The following is an 11,873-nucleotide window of genomic DNA, read 5'->3' as shown; positions in this document are numbered from 1 at the left end:
AAATGTTTGATAAAATAAAATTTCAAAAATAAAATATATTTAAATTTCAAAGATAAAATACATTAAACTAAAATCTTAACTTTTAAAGTTATTGATAATTATTTTGATAAATAAAATGTAATCATTAAATTTTCTAAATAACCAAAATTTTGAAAAGTAAACCTTTATTAACTGACACGAAGGACATATCGCTTAAATCATTTTTGAGTGTCCCTGAATTATGTTTATACACATAAAATTATTTTCTTGATTTATTTTAAAATAAATTAACGGGTTAGCCATTTAAAATTAATTTTTTTTAAATTATTTTTAAATTAATTTATTCTGTTATAAAATTTTCGTCACTAGTTATTTTAAATATACAAACTTTATTGTAAAAAAATAGTAACTAAATATTCTAAATACACAAATATTATTTCTAAAAAATCAACTAGTTGTTCTAAATATATAAACTTTGTTTCCAAGTAATCATGACAAGATATTCTAAATATACAAACATTGTTTCCAAAAAATTGTGACAAGATATTCCTAAATATACAAACTTTGTTTCCAAAAATCCGTGACTAGTTAGTATAAATATACAAACTTAGTTTCTAAAGAAATCGTGACTACTACACTCTACACAGAAACAAAGAATGGCAATACCTGCAGTCAACCCTGATCGTGCTATGGCTGAGTTGAGAGAGAATATTTTGAGTATGAAAGGTGATGTCTTTGATACGATAATCGCTTCTATTTCATTGGCAGCGGAGATGCGACCACAATAATTCTCACTAAGAAGGGATCAGATAATGACGCATCTTTTATTCCCATCAAAACAGAACAAATATGTCGCCTTCTTTTCTTTTAGGACGGAGGAGATGAAAGATCTCGATCTCAAGGCGTCCATGCCTGAACCTGATGATCATGTTGCTGATGATTCACAGCAACACAAGTACGTGAAGCCACAAAATAAGAAGAAATTGGATCACCTCATTATCCGAATAAAGAAGAACAATCTCACGATCATCAATGGAAAATCAACTACCATTCATAGACATGATGAAAACAATGCAGCTCATGATAACAACGTCGGGATAATATTAGGCGCTCCTACAAATGATCGAAATCATACCCTGGGTTCTAAAGATGGTGAAAAATCATGTTCCAGTTTGAGTCAGAATTTAGACAAAACAAAGCCAAGAAAATTTATTTATGCAGAGAAGAAGATATTCGAGTGCTCAAAGAAAAGTACGGTTGAGTATATGAAGTTCGAGTCTAGCAAGAGGAAGATGGCAGAAGAATACAAAGGAATAAGAGATTCCAGAAAGAAAATAAAAATGATCGACATGAAGGATCTTCCCAAACTCATTCAACCGTACTCAAGTAAATGCAAGCAAGCCCATTTTAGAAAATTTGTGAAGTGATACCGATTATAAAAATGTAATTAATGCACATATTCTTATTAACTAATAATAATAGTAGTTCAATTTGTGTTATTGTTAATTTTAGAGCTTTCCCATTATTCACAAAAGAGTAGAGAGTGCGAAACGGGTAAACAATGTCTTTATATTTACTTATAACCTGCATTGAATTCTTTAAATAATCTAGAGAGACGTCTGAATGTTTCTCTCAAGCATCGATTGAATCACTAATATCTTTTCGTACTTAATAAGTAATTAAAAAAACTCCATTTAATAAATAAATACTAAATGTTCGGCACGATCAGTACGATCGGCATGTTCAACACATTCGTCATAGTTTGCACGGTCGAGCGATTCGGTTGATTTGGTGTTCATTCAAGGCTTCATTGTTAAGAACCGACTCAGATCCAGTGGTTGGACCTTCCACAACAACATCGTCTCCCTCCTTCACTTCATGACTGGCCTCCATCTTCTAAAAATATTTTTCTCTCGATGTTAGGAAGGAAGGAAGATGATACGTGTGAAGAGACTAAGTTGTTTTACAATATATATATACACTAATCTTGTAAATATGAAACCTAGCATGACTTCACAACCATATATATACACTTTAACTTAAATATGTTTTAGTAAGAATCAATCATGCATCACTAGTAGAAGTTTGTTGATAGGCGCCCTTTCCAATATTACTTTTGTAATTATTAATTTCAATGTAATAAAGTAATATAGGTTAATCAACATCAGTAAAAAAAATTAAAAAAATTAAAAAAGGTAAAATACAAATTTTAACTTCATATATTTACAAAATAAGAAAATCTTCACTTTTTTTTAAACTAATATTTTACTTGTGTACTTTTTATTTAACTAAGCATACAAGGAATTGAATTATAGTTTACCATAAATAAATCATTATTCATAGATACTTAAAAACCCTAAGTAATGCGACATCTTTTCCTCCCTACCTTTTCTCAGTCATAGTTTTTGTAATTTAAAATTTTGGTCTTCTCCTTCTTCGCGGTCTATCATCTAGTTCTACTTCTTTAAACGTTATGAAAGATTATATTCAAATTTGAATTTCTGGATTTTATTTATCGGTTAAAACTATGTTCTTTCAATGCAAGTTAGAATTCATTGAATGTATATTTTAGTCTGTTATTTTAAATTTGAAATTTTGGTGAAGAAAAAATTTAAACTAAGAAGTAATATATAAAAAATACTTCATTGACGCAAAATAACCTCTGAATTATATATAATAAATTACTTTGGAAATTTATATAAATTGTGAAACCAAATATAATTAATTACTTTAAAAAAAATTGACGATCTAAAAGAATATATTTAATTAGGAATCGGTTCAATTTTGAACCGATTTTGCCTATGTTGATCGGTCAAAGACTTCGCTATATTTTTTTATATAACTTCGGTTATTATGCAAATTAATATAGTATATATTAATTCATGTCCTTCTATTTCGGTAATGAACTACCTATTATTTCAGATAATATCCCTATTAAAAATCTGAAATTAACATCATGTGTAACCATTAATCTCTTAGGAACCTAGACACTTGAAGTAAACTGAGTGAGTTACATTTTATATATATATATATATATATATATATATATATATATATATATATATATATATATATATATATAGTTATAGTAAATTACCTAACCTGTATAACTCTGATAGATACTGAATGATAAGGTCAATACATTTTTTTTTGAGATTTGATTCAATATTAGTACTAATTGATATTTACCATTTACATTGGCTTGATTGTATTTTTGGTTTTCATGCATTAATGTTGACAAATATGCCTACTTAAATAACACCAACTTAACACATTACACATTTAATTTTTATATATGTACACCATTTGAACTATATATGTACACCATTTGAACTTCAAGAGTGTGTATTTAACTAGGATGGAGGTAAGTTTAATTATTTTCTTTACAAATTAAAGTCATATCTTCTCTATTTGTCTTATATAAATTACAAAACGTGTTATTATCTTTGATATCTAGTGTGACAATATTATGATATAGCATAATAAGCCGCACTTTTAAGGGTGCTTTAATATGTCATAGATCTTGATTGAACCATTTTGATTAATCTTGGCTTATTTCATTTTAAAATATGAATTATAGATTTAATTGATTATAAAATTGAGCAATAATTTAAGTGAAGGGAAATTAATTAATATTTCAAATGATGATTTGAATTCACGAGATTGTTTGAATTGGGAATTGAAATAGAAATGAGGTTTATGATTTGATAAAAACAAAATGCGTTTACGATGATGAATTGTGATTGGCAATTAACTATTTTATTTTAGTGAGATGCATGTATTTTGAAAGATCGAATTGAACACTTGATTGAGGATGAACGCACTTATTATATGCTTTGAGCTCTCAATTAATTGTCAATGTGTTAATAATTTTATTATAGATATATAGTTATCTCTTAGTGTCACGAATTTATGTGTCAATATATTAATAAAATATTTATTTATCGGCTGAAAAAAAAGGTTTTATGTAGATAAAAAACAATTTTAGTGCAGTGATTAAAGAATGAAAAAATAAATTTATTGTCAATCTTCATTTTGTAATAACTTATTTTAATGATTTGGGAGGATAGGAGAATTATAAAACAAATAAATATTTTTCTTATTTTTTTCTTCTTATTGTAGCTTTTTGCATTATTGTTATTATTTTATTTTATTGTGCATGTATGTTTGGTATTTGCAATAAAAATAATGAATACATTAAATTAAAAGAATAAATTATATTAAAATCCAAAAACATGTTACATACCATTTAATAAATCAAAAGTCCATAAAAGCTACAAATTAAGAAATGCAATCATAATTGTTCAACATCATTCTTCTTAAACAACAACAAAAACTACTAGAAAAAATGAAAGAGATGAAAAACTAAAAACAAAACTCACAAACAAACTGAAAATCATGACATCCTTCAAAGTTTCAGATCCAAATCAAGTTCACCTCCACCATCACCTTCCACAGGTCCATTACCAAGTTTCAGAAAACCTGCATCCATGTTGTGTATACTAAGGGGAGCCAGTGGTTTTGAAAGATACCTCGACACACCTCCTCCATGGTTACTACTACTTCCCGGGAACCTAAATGGTGGTGCAACATTGATGTTGTTGCCTCCACCACTACCACTACCACTACCAGTACCATCACTATTAATGTTTGCATGAAACTCTCCAAAACTCCTAAACCTACTTGAATAGAGTGGCTGTGGGAGCACATAGTTGTGAGGCATGATTGGGGATCCTGTGCTAGAAAAGGACCCAAAAGTGGATCCATAACGATTGTTTGACCCATTAAATGGAGGCCCATTTGTATAAGGGCCCATTTGTAACCCTGAAGAAGATCTGTTTGTTGGCCTATTAGTGTATCTTAACCTTAATGGAGAAGATCTGTTTGATGCGGAAGAAAACATAGGTGAATGGTGATGGGTGTAAGGGTAGTGAGGGTATGCCGGAGGAGGGGACCAATTATACCTGCCCATCTCAGATAACTTGCGTTTTTTTATGAGGTCACGCTCACGCCTATGGGCATTTTGGTGCCCTGCCATAGCATGGAAATTCGAGAAAGATAGATTACAGTAGTTGCAAGAGAAAGTCCTTTTTTGAGAAGGTAGCACTACCTGATTTTCCTCCAAGGTTGAAGAGGAATCCAACACACTAGAGCCAACACTTTGGCCACCCTCCGTGTTCAAAGACTGCTCTTGTCCGATAGTTGGATTCTCAGTTACATCATCATCTACTTCCGCCATTTCTTGTATGGCTTTTTTCTTCAATTCAACATCATGTGGCAATATTAGCACCACATTAGGGTCAACAACCGGGTTGTGTTCATTCAAGGGCTCCATGTTATGAATCGGTTCAGATCCAGTGGTTTGACCTTCCACACCAACATCGTCTCCCTCCATCACTTCATGACTGACCACCATCTTCTCATCATTGACATGGGGCTGCATTGTCACCACATCAATGTCAACAATCGGACTTCCCTCATTCAAGGGTTTCACGATCAAAACATCGCATAAGAATTTCCTTGTTTCTGGCTTGTAGGCCATCTTCTTGTTATCAACTAGGATGCTACAAATATTTTTCTCTCGATGTTAAGGAGGAAGATGATATGTGAGAAGAGACTAAGTTGTTTTACAATATATATACACTAAAGAGTTTAAGAGCATTAATGTAAGAGTTATCTAGATGAAATGATATTATACCATAAGTATATTTTTTATATAAATACTAAAGATTCCTAGTAGATAAATATTCAATTGATGATTCCCAATTAATATCATCCTACATCTACATGAGGGAAGTTTGAATTATTTTTTATTTAAATTTACAAATAAGATTTGTGTTAAAATTACACAAATCAAACTATATATGAAAATACTCAAAATGACTTTTACTTTTCAATCAAAGTACCTTAATATTTTTTTATATTAATGTTTATCTATACTAAGAAAAAAGGAAAAAGTGTAATGGTAATAAAGGAGGACAGAGTTTTAATCAAAATAGACTCTATGCCAATTAATATTATAATATCTTTTATTTTTGTAACAATATAATAAATTTATTTAAAAATCAAGAATCATAAAAAAAAGACTGCATAATGAATTTGCAAGTGTAATAACAAACAAAAATGAATGTTCAAAAAAATAATCATAGGAATACATAAAATACTTATGAATTAAATAATTTTAAACCTATTAGATTTAAAGAAACGACAACTAAAAATTGTCAAAATCTTAAATATTCATTCCAAAAACATCTTCAAACTAAATATAAGGTTCATTAAAGCGACATTTCAAAAACATTCTTTTATATGTAATACGACAAACAACACATTCAACCGAGCTACCTTACTTTATAAAAGTTAAAAATTACACAATATTATATGTTAAAAAAATACATTTTAGTTGCTAACAATTCAATATTTATTTTTGAATACTTTATTTCTAACATTTTATTTAGATTGGATAAAAACTCTAAAAGAGAGAAATGGAGATTGGATCTGGTTCTGGTCGAGGATGGATATTAGAGAGAAAGAGAGAAGAAAGAGATGTCAAGGGGGAGCGGATTTCGGAAAGCAAAAGAAGAAAGTAAAAGAAAAAGAGAGATGTGTTAATTAAACTTATATTGAATAGTGATTGGTTACTTATCCAATCTTTACTAACACTTCAAAAAGGCTGTAAAACATTGCGCCTCTTTTTCCGTAGTTTTTATTAGGTTTATAGAAATTGGTTTTCTAACCAATTGTCTTTATATCAAGGTAGTAGAGATTGGTCTAAAGGTCAATCGCTATTATCAATGAAATAACAATTGGATTTAAACCCAATCGTTACTACATTGATAATAGCGATTGTCATTTAGACCAATCGCTATGTTTACTCGCTTCATGGCCTTTTTTGTACTAGTGATTGTTTCCCCATATGAAGTTCCTCATCAGTGTATCTAATTCCTTCATTATTTTCATTAGGAGAATAATCTGTTGTGCCCAATATCCTATGATTCCCATAACCACACTCTTAACTAGTTCGATCCTTCCAACATGCGTGAGTTTCCTTTCTGCCCATCATGAAATTGTGTTCTTTGCCTTCTCGGTCAATGGTATGAAATGTGAAATTTGTATATGTTTTTGTGTAAGCGGGATCCTTAAGTATCTAACTGGAAAGCTTCTTTCTGCAATGCCCATGATACTAAAAATATTCGCCTTCATGTCCTCCTTCATGCCTCCATAGAATGCCAAGATTTTGTTTTTGTTAATTGTCAAACTTGTAACCTCAGAAAAAATGTTAGTGCATCCCTTTCAGTTTTGATGTAATCAACGTCCGCGTGTGTAAGGATGAAAAGATCATTAGCAAAGCATAAGTGGGTAATCTCTTTCTCCTCACAAAATGGGTGGAAGTGATATAGTCAATTCTTTTGGAGCATTGTAAAGATGTTCTCAAAGATCGCCATGTTGATGACAAAAAGATAAGAAGAGAGGGGATCTCCCTATCTCACTATATTTTTACCCTTGACATAGGCTTTGTAGATTCCATTGACGCTAACTACAAAATGAGAGGTAGAAAGACATTGCAAAATCCATTCTATAAAAATCATAATAAAACCAGATACAACCATGAAATCTTGAATGGCTTCCCATCTAACTGAATGAAAGGCCTTTTTTATATCAATTATGAAAGCAATTCTCGGAAATATTTTTCTTTTCCAATAAACTTTAAAAAGATTCTACATGAGCATAATATTATGAGAAATAATTTGACTAGGGATAAATGTATACTAATTTAGACTGACAATCATACCAATGACATTCTTAAAGCGTTTTGAATGAATTTTTTAAATAATTTTTGTAAATAAATTACAGTAAGAAATTGGTCTAAAATCTTGAAATCTTTTAGGAAACGCGGGTTTGGGAATTAGGGTCAAAACTTTAGTGTTCCATTGTTTAAGCATTTTTCTATTTATGAAGAATTCTAAGACCAATCAGTTTTCTGTAAAGAATTGAGCATTGAATCTGTTATGGCATGGGTTCTTGTTCACATTAATGTTGAACAAAAATTCCTTGAATTCTTCTCTTGTGACCACCTTGACTAACTCTTGACTATCATCAACAAAAGTCTTTTTGCCAATGATTTGGTACAAAGTGTTCAAATGGTTTGGCTGCTGTTTTTTTGTTCTCGTAAGCTGTTTGTAGAACTGGATAGCAAGTTCGTGAACGTCTTTTTACCCTTAATATATACTCATCGTCATCATTCTTGAACCTAAAAAAATTGTTTCTCAAAAGAAGTGTTTTTGTCACCGAGTGAAAGTCAATTAACCCTTGACGTCTGTCTCGCAAAACTCTCCTATAATAAACTCAACCTTATGAAATTTCCATGATCAACTTTTTCTTCATCATTAAGTTTTTCTTCACTCTCTCCCAATTAATCGACTTTGGACATCTACCAATTCAACTCTGGAAGCCTGAACTGTTGGGTCAAATTATTTTGACTAAGTGTTGAAACAATTTAACCACTGATATTTTGATGATGAAATAACTTATGAGTTTTGATACAGTTGTATTGAGACAATATGTTATAAGACTTGTATAGAATTAGACACACAGTCTAACTCATCGGAGTTAGACGTGTAGTCTAATAGACGTGTAATTAGATGGATGGTCTAATGAATACACGAAATTAGACGTAAGTCTAATAGAATTAGACGTACAGTCTAACTCATCGGAATTAGACGTGTAGTCTAATAGATGTAAAGAATTAGACGCAAGTCTAATGAATACACGAAATTAGACGTAAGTCTAATAGAATTAGACGTACAGTCAAACTCATCGGAGTTAGACGTGTAGTCTAATAGATGTAAAGAATTAGACGCAAGTCTAATGAATACACAGAATTAGACGTAAGTCTAATAGAATTAGACGTACAGTCTAACTCATCGGAGTTAGACGTGTAGTCTAATAGATGTAAAGAATTAGACGCAAGTCTAATGAATACACACAATTAAACGTAAGTCTAATATATTTGTAATTAGACGGGTAGTCTAATTGATATTCGGAATTAGACGTACAGTCTAACTCATCGGAATTAGACGTGTAGTCTAATATATTTGCAATTATACGAGTAGTCTAATTTATGCGGAATTAGACGTGAAGTCTAACTTAATAAATTTAGACATGCAGTCTAATAGAAAGTGAAAGTTAGACGTGCGTCTAACTCCTTCAGACAAGTCTGAGGTAGAACTGGAATTAGACGTGTAGTCTAACTTAGTGGAGTTAGACGTGCAGTCTAAATGGTTATTGAATAATTAGACGTGTGGTCTAATTAATGAAAGTTAGACGTGCGTCTAACTCCTTCAGACAAGTCTGAGGTAGAACTGGAATTAGACGTGCAGTCTAACTCAGTGGAGTTAGACGTGCAGTCTAATGGTTATTGTAATTAGACGCGGTCTAATTCTATTAGACCATGCGGTCTAATAGACGTTTTTCTATTAGAAGGAGATGACATATTTCATTAGACTGATTTTCACAATCCGTCTAACTGAAATACGTCTAATGCTCAATTTAAGCAGTACACTTGAATCTAGCATCTCACCTACCCACGTGCTATAGCTGTACCCTACTTCTGCTCCACTTTCTAGTGAAGATTAGTACAGCAGCTATACGCATCCAATCAAGAAATGCCACGTAAGAGAATTTTCCTCAAATTACTTGTTTTTCAAGTACATCCCTGATGGAATATTCGGCGCACTACTAGTTCTATACGGCCACGATCCTGGTGCTCAGACCCTGTTGTGTACAATGGAGGCTTTCCAATGGAAGAGTGGCACGTATCATTCTTGAAATTTCGACCGTTAGCTCCTGCTCAGTATTTAACCAATCCTAAGGACAACGGATGAAGCACCTGTTACTTGCCAATCTTGCTTACTGAAACTACAGAGAATTCAAGCCTTTGAATATTTTGAAGCTTCTTTCTGATTATACTGTGTGTGAATCGAGAGAGAGAGATAGAATCAAAACACCTTTATCTGAGTGATATTCTTCATCTTGTAATTGAACAAAAAGTGTTCTGTTCAATAGTGAGCTAAGTGTGTGAGTAAACTGTATTTGATTCTAATAATATTATAGTGAATCCTTCCGTTGGTTGGAATAAAGGGTGACGTAGGAGAGTTTCTCCGAACATCCATAAACAAATTGTTGTATTCTTCTTTTCTGTCATCTTTTCATATTTCATCTTGTGCTTCAAACCCAAGTAACAATTCCGCCTTGAATCCGTTTCAAGTGTTTACACAAGTTTGCGTAGAATAGAAAGCGAATTAAATCCCTAAAAGGATTTCTTTCAAACTATTTTTCATAAGCCTTCATCCTTAGCCAGACCCCCGTCTCTATCGATAAAGCTGATCCTATCAATTGGTATCAGAGCCCTATTTCTATTCTCAAGCCTTTCCTCAAATATGTCGAACATATCCATAGATGTCAGTGCTACAGCCATTCCAACCTTCTCTCGTGAAAACTACATTGTTTGGAAGAAAAGAGTTCGTGCTCATCTCTCTTCTCTTCATGATAACATGTGGAGCGTTGTCACAGAAGTTCCTATCAAGATTAATAAGGAGAAGGCCGACTAGATAACTGATGAAAAGAGGCAGAATAACCTCAACAACATGGCTCTTGATGTTCTGTACAGATCTCTCAATGACAGTATGTTCAACTACATCATCGAATGTGACATTGCCAAAGAGGTCTGGGACAGACTCACTCAACTTTGTGAGGGAAACGAGCAAACCAAAGAAAACAAGATCATGGTTTCTACTCAACAGTTCGACAACTTCAAAATGCGTCCTGGTGAAACAATGAACGATTTCGACACCAGATTTAGCAAGATCGTCTCCTCCCTATCCATTCTAGGCAAGACATATAGCAACTGGGAGCTTGCTATCAAGGTAATGCGTGCTCTTCCAAGAGAATGGGACATAAAGACTATGGCGATGAGAGAATCCAAAGATCTTAACAAGATCTCTTCGCTGACTTGAAGGCCTATGAGTTCGAGCTGAACTGTAGGATGGAAGAAGATCAACTCACGTCCGTTATCATTGCCAAGGCGCTGGTGACTGCTTAAGAGACACCAACCGCTCCAGACGTGAAGATGGCAGCTCAACAGCTAAGCAGCGATGCCATGTCTCTATTTGTGAAGAAGTTTGGCGACTTCATGAAGAAGAGCAACTCTAACTCAAACTATTCAAATTCTAATGATAATAGAAAATCTAAAGCTAAACTTACTTGTTTTAACTGTGGTATTAAAGGTCATTATGCATCGGAATGCCGAAAACCAAAGCGTGAAGATGCCAAGGAAGATGGAAAAGAGCTGAAGGCTCTTATGGCTGGTGACGGAAAGAATAGAGGAAGCAGCCGTGGTTCGTACTTCTCATCCATTGAAAGTGATGAAGAAGACGTGGCTTGCTTCATGGCCAAAAAAGATGAAGAAGGAACTCAGGAGACTGAGGTATTTGATTTTTCTTCCGAAAGATTTTCAAGAGAACAACTGGTAGCTGCACTAGATGACATGGTCATCGAGTACAGGAAGCTAGCAGAATCTCTAAATGAAACTAAATCTTCATCAGATTTAAATAAACCAAATCTGTCTAAAGAGGAAGAGTCAAATGATTTTGAAAAGAATATTGAAGAGATCTCATCTGAGAATGAGATACTCAAGGAACAGATTCAAACTCTTTCATATGAAAACAATAGGCTTAACTATGTTGTCAATGCATGGAAAGATCTGGTGATGCTGTCAAATATCAGATCAGCATGTTGAAACCTGCTAGATCTAGATCCGGATTGGGATTTGACAGTAATGATCTTAATCTGTCATGCAAAAAGTCAAAACCAAATGACCAACTTAAGCCAATAAGTTT

The sequence above is a fragment of the Impatiens glandulifera genome, chromosome 1, assembly GCF_907164915.1.
Source record: "Impatiens glandulifera chromosome 1, dImpGla2.1, whole genome shotgun sequence".
In the NCBI taxonomy this organism is placed as follows: Eukaryota; Viridiplantae; Streptophyta; class Magnoliopsida; order Ericales; family Balsaminaceae; genus Impatiens; species Impatiens glandulifera.
The sequence above is the reverse complement of the archived record's forward strand: the minus strand, read 5'-3'. Positions refer to the sequence as shown.